This window comes from Chlorocebus sabaeus, chromosome 25 (genome assembly GCF_047675955.1).
Source record: "Chlorocebus sabaeus isolate Y175 chromosome 25, mChlSab1.0.hap1, whole genome shotgun sequence".
Lineage (NCBI taxonomy): Eukaryota > Metazoa > Chordata > Mammalia > Primates > Cercopithecidae > Chlorocebus > Chlorocebus sabaeus.
This window is the reverse complement of record NC_132928.1, coordinates 21,244,687-21,261,706: the sequence shown is the minus strand read 5'-3', so window position 1 is coordinate 21,261,706 and position 17,020 is coordinate 21,244,687. Positions and strand designations below refer to the sequence as shown.

The 17,020-nt window shown below is 42.6% G+C and overlaps 1 long non-coding RNA gene across 1 annotated transcript; it reads left to right on the top strand.

Moving 5' to 3' along the window:
• Positions 1-2,772: 2,772 nt before the first annotated feature.
• On the top strand, positions 2,773-10,942 carry LOC103230167 (uncharacterized). The gene is made up of 4 exons (XR_005236079.2): positions 2,773-3,052; positions 3,294-3,347; positions 4,677-4,804; positions 10,855-10,942. It is a non-coding gene; the product is annotated as an uncharacterized lncRNA (long non-coding RNA).
• Positions 10,943-17,020: the final 6,078 nt, after the last annotated feature.

Here is a 17,020-nt window from a genome sequence, read left to right as displayed (position 1 = left end):
GAACTGATAGGAAGTAATCATTTTGTCCCAGCTTCTTCATTGAGACAAAACAGTACCTTTTCTTCAGTTGCCCATAATTATCAAAATAAAATGGTAAAAGTTAAAATATATTGAATTCCTACTCTGTGCTAGTCCTAATCCTCACGACTCTAATCTTACAAGGTAATTAAGTAGCTATTATCACCCACCTTCCTTTTTTTTTTGAGTCAGTGTCTTGCTTTGTTGCCCAGGCTGGAGTGCAGTGGTGTGGTCATAGCTCACTGCAGGCTCAAACTCTTGGGCTCAATGATCCTCTTGCTTCGTTCTCCAAAAGCCCTGGGATTACAGGTGTGAGCTTCGTTCTCCATGCCTGGTTTATCATCCCATTTTACAGATGCTGAAACTGATGATCAAGAAGTCAACTGATGGTCCTAAGGTCACATAGGTAGTGTGTGGTATGGTCAGAATGTGAATGCAGGCTGATCTGGCACCTGTTTTCTCTAATTTTGCCCTTTTCTGAAGAGGAGAAAGTGATGAAAGTGTGGGGGCCCATCAATGTGGGAGTTCGAATGCCAGTAAGTGGGAAGCAACAGGCCTCATCCTGCTTCTTAGCATTTCCCTGGCCAAGGACCTGGAGCCCCTGCCATAGGAGAATGCCCCCAGACTCATCATGAATCAGGCAAAGCATCGCAGAGCTTTAGTTCTGCCGAGGGTCAGGAGTGTCATTTTCTCTTACAAAGGAGAGCATGTTGTTGTAATTGTTTTCATGATTTTTATAAACAATCATACTAATGAGCTCAATTCTCCTCTATTCTATACTGGGTGTGTGTTTAACAATGGGAATTGGCCTGTAGGAAAGAAGTTGCCAATACATGCAAATCTCTACCAGCTTCTGTCACCTCTGCCCTGTACAACACCACATCTGTGGCCACGCCTGCCTTTCAAAATAATGGGATAATTGGGTGCAACGCGTGTCACCCCCACCCCTTAGAGAGAACATGCCAGTCGGTCTTTGTGGTAATCCACGGGGAGCCGGGTGAGCAAAAAGCCAGTGTCTGACTTCGCCTTGATTGCATCTGTGCCCTACAAACCCCAACAGAATTGAACTCACAGTTCCTCCTAATTAGGGGAGAAAGAAAGACAAGAATGATAGCAGAAGAATTTCTTCCTGCTTCTGACTGCAAGCTCTTCAGGGACAGCCCATTAAGCCCCCAGCCTCCAACTCCTCTTTCCTGACTCATATCTGGAGTACCTAACATGGTGCCAGGTTCTCCCTGGGACTGTAGCCCTGAGTGTGACAAGAGTGATGAACAGGGGCTGGTTTGAAAAGCCAGTCCCTGCTCTGGGGGCCTGTCTCCAGTATACTGTAAGGTAATGCCGAGCAGCAGGCTGGGGGGGTCTGGGAGGCCTCAAGCCAGACAGGTGAAGGCTGGTCTAGGCCTTGCAGGGGTGGGTGGGACCTTACTCCGGGAAGGAGGCTGGCAGAGTGAAGTCCATCACTCCATGCAAAAATAAACAAACACCTGCTTAAGCAAATCAAATATCCTGGCATCCAGGTGCAAACCACAGTGCCTGCCCCCATGCTATAAATTTAGGACAGGTCATGAATTACTAGCATCTGAAAAGAAAAATCCAGGAGTGGCACAAGTGCTGGGCAGGCAGGAATCAACTGCATCAGCGCTGACATCATGAAACAATTAATAGCTACATTAATAATGTTTTCCATATTCTGAGTTTCGAATTCCTAGAAAGAAAGGTCCATGTTTCGGTTTCCCCTCTTAGTCAGTTTAATATTAAGTTCATTGTGATTCTTTTGTGAAATACTCTCTTGCCGGGGATTATGAGTGCTGTATGGGACAGAAAAGAAAGATCAGCAAAAGCAGTTCTCTTTCTCCATCATTGCCTTCTGGCTTTCCTCCTCTTTCTCTCTGGGGCTACAGCACTGATTTTCTGGAATGGTTTCTTTTGACTCAGAATCAATGCTGATAGGACGAGGGCTGCTGTCTCCATTAATAACAACAACAACAAAAAAAAACAGAACTAAAAAAATTCCACCTTGGGTTTCGGGACACCTGGGTTTGATTCCTGACTCTGCACTCCCTGGCAGTGTGACGTCATATAGGTCACCTTCCCTCCTCTGGCCTTGGTTTCCCCACCTGTAAAAAGCAGGAATTAGCTTTGATGCACCCTCTACTCCCCAGCACAACTGCCAGCCTGTCATGCTGCCGCCCTTCCAACTCTCTCCTTGGAGAACGGAGGAAGGATGTTGATGCCAAAGAAAAAAAAAAGGCTTCTTTTAATGCCTGAGAAACTCACTGCCTAAAAAGTCAACGAGGGAGTGCAATCCAGGGACAGAGCTGAGAAATAGGATTTTGCCTTTGAATTGTCTCAAGTCGGATGATTTCTCTCTCTGCCTGCCTTTGATAAACACTCCTGTTCAGGGCTCTGGTGTTACGAATCTTTCTGAGTCACGGGTGGCTATAGCCCCTTCAATCCATTCAGCTGACAATATTTCCTGATGTTTCGAAGGCCAAGGGCATAGGACAATCCTGTGGTGTCTGTTTACCTTCTCTCTTCTTCCCCCATCCCTCAAGCTTTTTCTTGTGGAATTCCTACTTTTGCATTGTTGCACAAGGTCCTGATATGACAGCAATCCCAGCCTTGGCGATTGCCCAGGGTGCGGGAGCCCCAGCTCCTGGTCTCCTGGAGAAGCCCAGCAGAAAGCCTTCTGTGGTCTCTCCAGGACATCACCCCCCCTGGTGGAATGACAGGGAACTTTCCTGGCTTCAGAAAAGCAGGGCAACCTGGCAGCCGTCCCCCCTCTCCTCTGCAGTTACAGTGTGGTTAATAATTATTACTCTGTGTTAATCACGACAGTGGAAGAGTTGCAGGCCGTTATTTCGAAATGATCGGCTCCAGTCAATGACTACTTATGACAGCAAAAGCGAAACATCAGCTCCGGGAAGCCCCCATGTAAATGGAGAGTCGAATGAAAGATCAGGAATAATGGAACATGTATTTAGTTCCATTTTCCTCGCTAAAAGGGCCGTGTCAGAGTAATTTCCCCTTCCAGGTACGATACCTCTCCATTATTTACAATATCTTCTTGGGGGAATAAAACAACGCAGAACTGCTCCTCCTCATCTCCCACTCCCTGCCTCACCCTCCCCTCTCCCCACCCCCCATCAATTGTGTCTCTTTCTGGAGTTTGGCAAACACAGCTACTTTCTCCTGCTGTGCTTTCAGTGGAGCTGAAATGAATGTGGCTCTAGTATGTTTTTCCCTTAATCATTCTTTTTCTTTCTTTTTTGCAGGAGGACATTTTCACGAAGCACAATCACAGAAGAACAGAATGTCCTGATGTTTGGGTGAGAAGCATGCATTTTTTTCTTCCCCTTGAATAAAAATTACACTCCATAACCATAATATCAGAGGGCTAAAGGCCATCTTTCAAAGTTTTTCATAATCTTGCGCTACCCTCTGTGCTCAATCTTATTTCTGACAGCCCCCTCCCTACCACCCCGGGGCGTAGTGGTTCCTTGAAGATACTAAGTTCATTTCACTCCCCGGAACCTACGCCCATGTTAATCCTGCAGTGTGGAATGTGGCATTCCCCTACCTCACTTCCCACGGTCATCCGATGCCTGAACAATCTTTAAGACCTTCTCAAGATCCATCCCTTTTAAGATGCCACGACACTTTCTGTTCATACAGAGTTTTAAGGATTTGTACACTAGTTTCTTTTCATTGTGAGCTTGTAACAGGTAAGTCATTTACTAAATATATGCTGAAATATTTTCACTAGTGGTATCTGCTTTTTTAAAAGAAACTCATTTCAGAAATGAGAGAAGCAAGGATACTCAGAGAGGATAAGTGACTTGTAGATCACATGTCCAGGAAATGGCAGATAAGTTACTAGAACCCAGGTGTTTTAATTTCAAGTTCAGCATTCTTTCTCCTCTGCTATGCTGCATTCTCACTGCAATTGCCTCTGACCTCTCCTTTTGCTAATCAGTGTGCTTAACTTGGGCACCTAACTTTCTTTCTTTCTTTCTTTTTTTTTTTGAGACAGAGTCTCACTCTGTTGCTCAAACTGGAGTGCAGTGGCACCATCTCGGCTCACTGCAACCTCCGCCTCCCAGGTTCAAGCGATTCTCCTGTCTCAGCCTCCCTAGCAGCTGGGACCACAGATGCCCACCACCATGCTTGGCTAATTTTTGTATTTTTAGTAGAGATGGGGTTTCACCATATTGGCCAGGCTGGTCTCGAACTCCTGACCTTATGATCTGCCCACCTCAGCCTCCCAAAGTACTAGGATCACAGGCGTGAGCCCCCGTGCCCCGCCTGGGCACTTCACCTTCATCTTCCCCACTAGATTGCAAATTCCTTAAAGGCAGGGTCTATGACTTATGTTTCTCTTGCACCTTCCATCTGAAGTGAAAGTTTTGTATTAATTCCCTGTAGCCATTGCCAACTTTTGTATTAATTCCCTATACCCATTGCCACCCCAACTTTTCTCCTGTCTGTCAAGACTGGCACAGCATTATGGAGTGACACTGTGGAAGATCTTTGTCCTGATGCTGGGACCCCTGTGGGCCTGGGATGGAAAGCACCCACGACCTCTGTTTCTCTCTAAGGCTGACACTGGGACCCATCCAGTTCTGCTCCACTAATCTGGATCCCTCTTTCACATACAGAAGCTGACCACAGGGAATGTCAGGATGCCAAAAATCTCCTCTGGGACTTTATATATGGCTTGAATTTCACCACTACAACTTCTACCATCAGGGAAAGCCACTAACACCTCTGGCCCTGTTTAAACAAGGTACTATCTTCTCTTTCCTTTTGACTGATGAGCTCAGAAAAAACCCTATGATAAAGGAATGTGCCAAATTGCTCTGTGGTTTCTATATCTAGCTCATCCCAGGACCTATGAATCACCTCTGTGCTTTTGATAAGCTTTAAAGTCCAATGAATGCTAAGTTCTCTTAATGTCATCATTGCATTTCACAGTTTGTACTAATAATGAATGCAGTCATGTGTATAGCAAGTTGTCATTGGCAAAGTTTTCTTGTATGTTAGAAGCAAGTAGATATATACTAAGAAGACTGCCAGGTTCCACCGCTGCTGCTAAGAGCACAGATTTCAGAGTGGGTTTGATTCCTGGCTCCAGGGCTCATTCCACTGTGGTTTCAGCAAAGTTACTTAACCTCTATCTAATGTCAATCTCCTCAATGGTAAAATGGGAAAAGAATGTGAACATCATAGAGTTGTTATGAGAATTAAATGAGAGGCTTGTAAACCACAGTATCTGGCACAAGAGAAACTGCTACTTACAGGACAATTTCTCTGTGACAGTCATTGTTCTGTCACTAACTGGTGGTGTGACTTTGGGAAATCAGACAGCCTTATTTTCCTCCTCTGGAAAGCAAGAAACATGGCATCCTGATACATTTTGGTTTTCAGGCCAACACATTAAGGTAGGTAGTCACAGTTTTGGTCCCCGCCATAGGGACTATTGTAATTTCCATATATTTGCTCATAATAGTTATTAAATCCTTGGTTCCAGTTTTGGCCCTAACCTGAAACAATGCACAATGATTGCTAGAACACAACCTCTGACTCCCAATCCTAACAAAAAATGACGTATTCCTTTCCCTTACTCTGCAAATCTTAGAAAGCAGTGTAATTGTTTCTATTTTCTTTTCTTTTCTTTTCTTTTTTTTTTGAGACGGAGCCTCACTCTGTTGCCAGGCTGGAATGCAGTGGCATGATCTTGGCTCACTGCAACCTCCAGCTCTGTGGTTCAAGCAATTCTCCTGCCTCAGCCTCCTGAGTAGCTGGGATTACAGGCGCACACCACCACGCCCAGCTACTTTTTGTATTTTTAGTAGAGATGGGGTTTCACCATGTTGGCCAGTATGGTCTCAATCTCTTGACCTCGTGATCCTCCCACCTCGACCTTCCAAAGTGCTGGGATTACAAGCATGAGCTACTGTGCCAGGCCAATTGTCTCTATTTTTAAATGTGGAAACTGAGGCTTAGGAGAGTAAGTGCCTTGTGCAAGGTGATGGAGCTGATATATGATGGATCAAGGGTTGAAACAAGATCTATTGATTCCTAGCCCCATGCAGCATTCATGAAGATGCAGGGCTTCTTCTACAAGTCTCTGGATGATTTCTTGTCCTTGTGCAGATTCCATCTTGGTTTTGGCCCCTGGTTTCTAGAGAAGGGGTCACTGCTCTCCACCCCTGGGAACAACAGCATTGCCTGAGAACCATCCCTCTCAGAAACTCAGTGGAGGAGGACACAGTGACCTTGAGGCTGAGCCCGCTCTGCTTTGTCTCCCCTTCTGCTCCTCCCAGACTGCCCTGGGAGATCTTGCCTCTAATGGCATTAGTGTGTGCCTTCTGCAATGTTGATTAAATTATCGAATTGTTTGGAATTGGATGGAGCTCCTGAGTCAGGAATGCCACTTGACAACCCTGGGAACTGGGGTCTGGTTTCTGCCTCAGGAGCCAGCATAAAGTATGCAATTATTCTTCATGGGGGTAGGAGAAGGCAGCACAGGTGGAGAGAACCAGCACCCTTCTTGAGGAAGGGAGGATCCGGTTGGGGCTCTACCTGAAGGGCCTACAATGGCTTTCATTCCTCCCTTCCTCTCGTTCATAGTCACACTTCTCTCTGTCATGATAGGACAGTGTGGGGAGCAGTCTAAAAAGATGTTTCTCTATAAACTCCCAGCAAAGAAACCCCCACCAATTTAGGACTATAGCTTTTCGTAGTTGGAAAAAGCCTCCAGGCCATTTAGTCTTACCCTTAGTTTTAGTTTCCGAGGTTGCATAACAAATGACCACAAACTGGGTAAGTTAAAACAATAGTTTTTGCTCTCATAGTGCCGGAGGCCAGAAGTCAGAAATCACAGTTTCAGCAGGTCCAGGCTTCTTTTGAAATTTCTAGGGAGAAATCCTGCCTTGCCTCTTCCAGCTTCTGCTGGTTGTCCACTATCCTTGGCATTCCTTGCCTGGAGCTGTCTCACTCCAATTGTTGCCTTTGTCCTCACATGGTCGTGGCCATCTTCCATGTGTGTGTGCATGTGTGTGTGTGTTCACATGCTCTTCTCATAAAGACACCGGTCGTTGGATTTAGGGCTCACTCAAATCCAGTATAACCTCATCTTAACTTGGTTGTGTCTGCAAAGACCATATTTCCAAATAAAGTTACATGCTGGGGTACCAGGAGTTAGATTTGAACACATGTAACTTTTCGGAAAACATGATTCAGCTCCACTCCACACTCTGTAAGAATATCTCCTACATCAGCTCAGCAAGTCGTCATTCTTTATTTCCTTGGATCCATCTGATAATAGGACATTCACCACCTTATAACTTTTAAAGGGTCTAGAATATATTACCAATAACCTTGAATACTATCATAGTTTTACAGTACTCTTAGCAAGAAGATTCTTAAATTCTAGGCTAAGTTTTTCTTGTGAACTTTCATCCAGTGAAAGCAATGATTTCTCCAAAAGCCTTTTGGCTTTTCTCTATCACTTACCTTTTTTCTGATGGCAATACAGTGAGCAGCTGGGAGGCTCCTGTTCCCCATCACAGTTTTGTGTGCATCCCAGTGAGAGAAAGAGACCCATCATTATCACAATAAAATGCTCATGATTAGCATCCCTAGAGGACTCTTTGCCTTCAAAGCCTTTCAGTCCCCTTCTTTGGCACACATTCAAGTTCACCAGCATGGTTGCCCACCCTCTTGAGTTTCCTTCCTCCCACATAACCTTGGCCTTGTGACCTGGATAGTTTTTTTGCCCTACTTCACACCGTGGAAGCCAGGGAGACCAGAGTGAGCCCCAGAGAGTGCACTGAGACAGGCAATTTTGTGTGTGTGTGTGTGTATGTGTGCGCACGTGTGTGTGCATGCACACGTGTGCACAGTGCCTATGATTAAAAGGGTCCGTTGGGTTTAATTGATGCATTTGATTACCATGATGACTCCCTCCCTGGAGCTTTCCAAAACAGCCAGATGTACCAAGAGGACCACCTCCAGTTTTTGCCTTTGGTTCAAACTGTGGGCAGGGGCACAGGGAATGGTGAGGATTATGTGGACCTGCACAATGGGAGAAAAACTTAAGCCTTATTTCTATAGAACCCAACTGCCATCTCTTTCCACCAGGACACCAATTAAAGGATCTCTAGCCTATCGAGTCCTGGGGATAAAAGTGAAAAGGCAGACTTGGAGGAAGCCGACTGTGCTGCTACTCCTGGGGACCCCTGCCCCCAGCCGTCCCATCCACCCACTGCCTCTTTTCACTGCTAGATGGATGATCAAGAAAAATCAAATGAGAGAGCTCATTTAAAGTTGTTATTGTAGGAGGAGATAATCCTTTCTTAGCCCACTCCCCACTCTCTTTTCAGCTTGCACTGGGTGTAATGTCCTGGACCCAGGTCTGGGAATGGCTATTGTCACTAAAGCTTAGGCAAGTGGAGTTGAGTCTGATTCTTGCCTTCTGTATAGCTGCAGAAATGTGATATTAGGCTGTTTGGCTGCGATTAGATGCCAGCAACTCTAACTTGGCTTCATTCTTACCACAAGGCTTCAGTGCACTGACTATCAGCTCTGATGGCACAAGAATAGGTGAGACTGTCACTGCTGCAGCACACGAAGTGAAAAGCCTGACTGGTCAGGGAGGCTGATGACTTTGAGTCTAGTCCTATTGCTGCCTTTAACTGTCTTTCTGAGTCAGGCCACACTTTTCTTACCTTAGGGATTCAGGAAAATCCCCAAGTTTCCTTCTGGCTCTGAAGTCCTGCTTGTGGGTGGAGAAAGTGCCCTTAGGGAGATTAGAAGATTGGTGTCATCTCTGCTCCAGGGTGATCTTAGGATTCGGAAAGGGAAGCAGCTGCTTCTCTAATGGTGGACAGAGCTCTGGGCCAGAGGGTCACAAAGCTGGGTTCATCCCAAGTGTTGACCAACTGTCTAACCTGGAAAATGTAGTTAACCTTTATATGCCACCAACTCTCTTTCAAAAGCAGAAACCACACCCTCCACAGTTCTTAAGTTTTCTCCAAAGAAAACCATTGAGATAAATAAAATGACAAGCTAAATTTTCCTTTGGGCTGTGTTAGCAGAATTGCACCATCACAAGCAGCAGAGGGGAGAATCTATTTAGAAACATCCACTGCAAGCGCCTGTGCTCTATCAGTACGTTTATGCTGAGTGGCTATGCTTTTGATCAATGGCTCAAACTGGCTGCATAATAGAAGCATACTTTATTATTTAATTCGGATTCTGGTTGATCACTTTTGAAGATTTACTGAGTTTTGGGTATAATTTGGCAACCTGTACTTTTAACAAATCTGAAAAAGCTGTAAAGGTAATTTGGATGCTTATCCAGGGCTGAGAGACACTGATTTATGCATTTAATTTAGCAAATTTTCATCGAGGCTGTGGCTGTGTGGAATGTAAAAACTGTGTAAGGGTTAGTCTGGTCTTGGCTTTCTAGGAAATCCTGGCAATTTTTGCTACCAGAGGAGGCAGGTATGAATGCAATGAATTGTAATCGGGTAAAACTCAGGCGCCAATAACTACAACAGAGGAGTGGACAATCAGAACACAGGGTAACTATGAACAATTAGTGTGTCTGTTCCAGTATATTGTCAGGCAGGGTACACCTCTGACTGTAATTTGTTTGATGAGTACTCCATTCATGGTGGTGATGCCTCAGAGGAGCAACATTGGAATTGAACCTCAAAGAGTCAGAAGGATACAAACATATCTCTGAATTTGCTTAATGTGTGGAAGAACACAACAATGAAGGATAAACCATAAAAATAACAAATTTACCCTCAGAAAGAGAGAAAGAATAGAGACCAGGATAGAGATTAGACTTTAAATATGCCATGCTTTATAGATTTGCTTTTGAAGCTATGCAAATATTTTTACATAATTTTGTAACAAAGACAAAAAAGCAATTCCTAAAAATTTAGAAAGTAAAATGAAAGCAAAAATAAAGTACTTAAATGTATTTGCAGTTACAGCATAATCATACCAGGGAAGTATTTCAAGTACTGTAAAAAAATAAGTGTATTTTTTATGTCCTTAGTGGGGTATACCTTAAGAACAACAACAACAACAATAACAACAAAACAAAACAAAATCTTAAGCTATTCTTAGTAATCATATTGCTGGTGGTAGTGTTGGTATGGCTATTCTGAAGTTATAGTGTCTGCAAAGTATGTTAGGTATGCATATTGTTTTATGTGTATGTGCTGTATATGAGTGATCATATGATTGTCATAGAGAACGGGGAATTTTTTTCTTTTTCTTTTTCTTTTTTTTTTTTTTTTTGAGATGGAGCCTTGCTCAGTCACCAGGCTGGAGTATAGTGGCGTGATCTTGGCTCACTGCAACCTCCATCTCTGTGGTTCAAGCGATTCTCCTGCCTCAGCCTCCCGAGTAACTGGGATTACAGTCATGCGTCACCACTCCTGCCTGATTTTGTATTTTCAGTAGAGACAGGGTTTCTCCATGTTGGCCAGACTGGTCTCAAACTCCTGACCTCAGGTGATCTGCCTGTCTCGGCCTCCCAAAGTTCTGGGTTTACAGGCGTGAGCCACCATGCCTGGCTGGGATTTTTTTCTTATGGGAGAAAGATACAGATGTGGGATTGACGAAGTGAAGAAAAACCTGGTTCTGTATTTACACTGGAAGTATCATTAGGAACTTGAGATCTACATTATTTTAAAAAAATACATGTTTACGGGCTCTGTCTACCAAAAAGAACAAAAATAATGAGCAACCTAGTAGTACTGAACACCTCTGACTCCCAGACTATGTTTTCTAAATACCATTTTCTCTTAAAAGGAACTGGAGTTTCTTGAAGAAATGTCTGAGTCCAGATTCATGGAGGAAATATACAAGTCTGGAAAGTCTTGTTATACCAGAAAACAGAGTAAGTATCAAACACTACTGTCATGTCAAAAGGACTCAGGAATGTACTTGAATAGATTCTTATTGATCAAACATGAAATAATTTGAGCATAAGAAAGGATAATAACTGTAAAGGATTGAAATTCACAACAAATATGTTCACTTTATGAGTTTATAATGATATCTCTACTAGTCATTGAAAAACTTTCATTATTTTAAAAACTAAGTAAAAGGAGAAAAAATCAAGCATTTATTTTGATTCTGTTATATGATCTATATCTTGGGACAATCAAGTAGATGAGGGGAAGTTGCTCTTTATAAAAATATTTCAGTAACAAACAAATAAGTAATAATGGAATTAAAATGTGACAATTTTGCAAGCCCCCCTAATTAGGCTTGCCAGATATGGCAAATAAAAACATTAGGCCCCTTGCTTAAATATGAATTTCAGATAAACAACACATAATTGCTTATTATATGTCTCATGAAATATTTGGAATATACCAGAGGACTTTAACAAAGTTCATGGAAAATGGAATTAAACATAAAAATAAAAAATAGAAACTTTATTTCTCAACATAAGCCTCGTCAAGTTTAATACACTTTTGTTAGTGATGATACTAGCCATTTAGTCCATCCCTAAATAACTGAGGGCCCTGTAAATTTAACCATTCAATGCAGTCTTTTTACATTATTAACTAAAGAAAATGGGTACCATTTAAAGATCTTTTTAACATTAGGAAACAAAAGGAAGTCAGAATGAGACAAATCAGGACTATAAGGTGGATACGTAATGATTTTCCATCAAAACTCTCACAAAACTGCCTTTGTTTGATGAGAGGAAGGAGCAGGAATATTGTGATTGAGAAGGACTTGGTGAAGTGAGTGTGAGTTTTTCTGCTAAAGTTTTGTCTAACTTTCTCAAAACACTCTCATAATAATCTGATGCAATTGTTCTTTGGCCTTCCGGAAAGCCAACACACAAAATGTCTTGATCATCCCAAAAAACTGTTGCCACGGCCTTTGCTCTTGACCAGTCCACCTTTACTTTGACTGGACCACTTCCACCTCTTGGTAGCCATTGTTTTGAGTGTCCTTTGTCTTCAGGATTGTACTGGTAAAGCCATGTTTTATCTCTAGTTAAGACAATTCAAAGAAATGCTTTGAAGCAATGAGGGGGATCAAGATCCACTGAGCTTTTCAATTTCCTTTGAAAGCTCTGCATTTGTTTGCAGCTAATCTGGGTGCAATGATTTTGACACTCATCAACAGTCAGTTTTCTCAACTTTAATTTTTTGGTTAGAATTGTGTAAGCTGAACCAATTGAGGTATGTATCGTGTTGACTATTTTTTGTGCTGTTAATCATTGGTCCTCTTCAATTAGGGCATGAACAAGATTAATTTTATCCTTAAAACTTTATGTGGATAGTCTGCTGCTGTAGGCTTCAAATTCAAAATTGTCCCATCCCTTCTCAAGACAAGTTATTCATTTGTAAGCTGCTGGTTTCTTTGGGGCATTGTCACCATAAAGATTTCATAAAACAGCAATGATTTCACTATTTTTTCAAGCTTCCCCATAAATTTGATGGTTCTTGCCTCAATTTTAGCAGAATTCATGTTGCTCTGATGGGGGCTCTTTTCAAACTGATGTCTTATCTTTCTTGGTTCATCAAACTAGCTTCTGTTCAGACATGTTATAACAGATTAGAGTAAGTGTATTTTGATGCAAAAGGTTTTTGAAATCCTCGCGTTGGTTTTTCATAATACACATTTTCCATTAATTTTTGAAGGCCCCTATACTTATTCTAAATGATCATTCATTGTTTATCTGAAATTCAAATGCAACTAGATATTCTATATTTTGTTTGGCAACCCAACAATGAGTTTATAAATCTAGGCAATGATCATTGATATTGTGTGACATCACATGCATGCACATACAAAAGAAATGATCAGACCTTATGACCCTCCTGATAGAAATACCATGACCTATGAAGTAGCCTTATCAAATTATTGAGCTTGACTCAATCAAGCTGGCAAATCTAATGACAAATTTATGGGAAATACAAGGGGAGAGAGGGACACGTTAAACAATGTGCAATCAGGAAAATACAGGCTGTCAGAAACCCTGTACAACAAATGACCTAATTTTATAAATAAAATGAGAAAGAAAGATAAAACAATCATTGATATTTAGTATTATGTAAGTATTTTTAAATTTTTTGTTGAATGTGATATTGCTATTGTGGTTACTATTTTTTAAAGAATCCCTTTCTTGAGATACATGCTGAAATACTGAAAGTTTAAATATGATTTGCTTCAAAACAATCATGAGTGTGGGTAAAGTGTAGCCAAAGCAAGAATAACCACACACTAATCATTGTTGAAGCTAAGGGAGGCATTCATTATACTATTTTGATATGTGAGAAATCAGTATATTATTTTTGCTTTTGTACATATTTAAAATTATGTATAGTATTTTTTTTTTTTTTTTTTTTGAGGCAGAGTCTCGCTCTGTCGCCCAGGCTGGAGTGCAGTGGCCGGATCTCAGCTCACTGCAAGCTCCACCTCCCAGGTTTATGCCATTCTCCTGCCTCAGCCTCCCAAGTAGCTGGGACTACAGGTGCCCGCCACCTCGCCCGGCTAGATTTTTGTATTTTTTAGTAGAGATGGGGTTTCACCGTGTTAGCCAGGATGGTCTTGATCTCCTGACCTCGTGATCCGCCCGTCTCGGCCTCCCAAAGTGCTGGGATTACAGGCTTGAGCCACCGCGCCCGGCCATGTATAGTATTCTTTAAACAAAATTAAGGAGGATCTCAGTTGATTAGGTAGGATAGACATTTCAAGCACTATTCTAGGTGCTTTATTTATATTATCTCATTTTAATCTCATAGATACCAAATGAAGTAGGTATTACAGCATTACTCTTATTTCACATATGAAGAACTGAGTCACACACAAATCAAGTAACTTGCCCAAGGTCATCTAGGAGTAAATGGTGAAGCTAGAGTTTGAACCCAAGAAGTCTAACTCCAGACAGTGTAAGCCCATGATCTTAACCACAACACTCATCCCCTGAACTGGCAAAGTTGGTTTATCTGCTTTGATATTTGTGGCTGCTACTTGGGGTCATCTGGTCCTGTGCAGTCCTGCTTCTCATGTGGTGCACTTGGTAGTGATGGTCTTGTCATTGGCGGTATGCTCTGTTTTGTAGGCATTCTAGCGTGAGATGGGTGATCTGACTAAATGGGCTTTAAGGTCACATCTAATTATGCGATTCTACGATTCTAAGTAGGTTTTCTCCCCCACGAAAGTGAGTGTCCTGAGAGTGTGGTGCAGCAAAACTTTACCTTGAGGAGCTATAAAGACAACTAGGAGAGAAATCAGTAACCCAGGATGACGCAGCACAGGGAGCCTTGGGCTCTGCAGATTGGCAGACAAGTCACAGGGCCTGCCATTCCTCAAGAAAGGCTGTCTTCTTCCTTACCAAGCCTCTGCCCTGCAAAAGGCTGCATGTAGACTGGATACCTCCCTTTTCCAGGTCACATACTTGGTTTGGATATTTGCAAAATGTTTTCATCGGCTTCTCGATATAAACATGATTGTCTTTACAAAGACCCACTCCACTCCCCCAGGAGGTAGACAGTGCCTGGAAATGCCTTGTTTTTTAACACTACAGCTCCTCCACGCTGGACCAAACCTTCCCCAAACTGCCATCTTGCCAAGAGCTGAAACGTGAATGCCTCTCCTTGAAGAATGCAACTGAAGTTCTCTACATGCCAGCTCTTCCCTTTCATTCTAACATCTCCTGTTCTTTTGCTACACACATCTCTTTGAGTAGAAGCAGCTTGGGGTCACATCCAGAGGCACTGGACAGGTGGCTTTAAAGGCCAACATAGCAGGCTCTGAAGCTGTAACAGGTGCATTGGTTTTTATCAGTTTATTGGAAGGAAAGATGGGTCCATGTACAAGGCTACTTTTTCCAGATTGGGGACAATCTTATAGGTTGGCAGACACATATGTATTATTTTTCATAACTCAAAACTATCTATGGAGCTGCCAAGAGTCAATTCCAGCTCTCTGTTTGGATAAGATAGAGGTTTCAAAGGAAAGTTTTCCTTGGCAAAGTGTATGTCTTGGCGCTAACAGTCCTATGATGAAAATACCCAAGACCAAAGGCGATACAGGGCTGCTTTCAATTACTGGGGTTGAGCTCATTGGGAATAGGTCTCATGATATTCTTTGGATTAGGAGCAGACCTTGTTTCGATTGGCAAGCCAGGGGAAAAAGAAAGAGATCATTTCTCTGCTATTTGGTGGACTTTTCCAATTATGGAAAGGTAATTCAAATCTTTGGTGACTTTGGAAATCTTCCCATTGGAAAATTTCTATTGATTTTTGGTGTTTGCCTTATTCTGGAGCACTGAGAATTTTCTGGAGTGAGCAGAGTCTAAATTGTCCAGGGGCTTGATAAGAATTCTCAGGCAGTGGCACTGGCAGAAGTGCAGCTTGGGACTTACCCAAATGCCTCAGAAGCAGGCTCTGGCTTTTCATGTGAATTGAACTCATTACTAACAAAAGAAGAGCATCCCAGGATGCTGGCAGAGAGCAAATCAGAAACATCTTCAAGGCCGAGAACCTAGAGAAGCTTAAGTACAGTCAATAGAAAACGAACTCAGTGGGAGAGGGTGGGGAAGAATATTTCTCTTTTTGGATTGCAAGTCAATAACATTTTTTTTTGTTTTTTTTTTAACTTTGCTGATGATCCTCAGTCACTAATAAGGAAGCTGATGTGCTCTGTCTAGACAACTCATTTCATGAAGGTCAAAGAGGGTAGGCCTTGTCCTTTGATCCTTGACACTATTCTGCAGTCTCTTTTGAACTTCACACTTGCTGAGAAATTTGGGTGGAGATGAAATGAGAAAACTTTGACTAAAATAAGCAGTGCCCATTTTTAAAAGTTTTATTTCTTGTCATAATTTTCTAACAGCTGCATTTGGCTCAGCAGCTGAATGTGGCCCTCCACCCACCCAGGCCCCCATCTCCTTCAAAAAGCCTTCAACCTTCCATGCTGGTCTAGACCCATGGCTCTCCTAATTACCATCTATCTGATCCTGGGCAAGCCTCAGTCATTTCAGCTGCAGAGAAGGCATGCAGTACATCAGTGCTTTGGAATTCCTTTTCCCAGTGACTGAAAATATACTGAATGAATGAATGAATGAATGGCGATTTTGAATACAGCCTAAGATACACCTTTGGTAAACCCAGTGTATACTAAAAACACAATTTCTTTTCTTTTCTTCTCTTTTCTTTCCTTTTCTTTCCTTTCCTTTCCTTTCCTTCCTTCTCCCTCCCTCCCTCCCTCCCTCCCTCCCTTCCTTCCTTCCTTCCTTCTTTCTTTCTTTCTCTTTCTTTCTTTCTTTCTTTCTTTCTTTCTTTCTTTCTTTCTTTCTTTCTTTCTTTCTTTCTTTCTTTCTTTCTTTCTTCTTTCTTTCTCACAGTCTCACTCTGTTGTCCAGGCTGGAATGCAGTGGCCTGATTTTGGCTCACTGCAACATCCACCTCCCAGGTTCAGCAATTCTCCTGGGATTCTCCTGAGTAGCTGGGATTATAAGCATGCACCATGATGCCTGACTAATTTTTGTATTTTTAGTAAAGACAGAATTTCACCATGCTGGCCAAGCTGGTCTTGAACTCCTGACCTTAAGTGGTCCACCCACCTCAGCCTCCCAAAGTACTGGATTACAGGCAGGAGCCACTGCACCCAGTCAGAACACAATTTCCTTGGTCCCTTTGCAAATTAGAAATGTCCAGGTGAGCTGTTCTCCTGATCACTTCCACCTGAGCCATGAATGACTTGGCTCTTAGTTGAATCAGAGTTCCCAGCCCTGTCCTTGGAGCAGTAGCCACGTAATCAATATTCCCAATGACAGTCTCATCACAGCCTCTGCCATCTCACTGAGAAAATAGAAGTAGGGGCCTTCTGTCTGCCCCTCTCCACAGACTAGAGGTCCACATGCTAGGTTTCCATGCGGAGAATCACCAATGCAGAGTTGCTGGGATCCATCTCACCATGACAGTTCTACCCATGGCATTTCCTC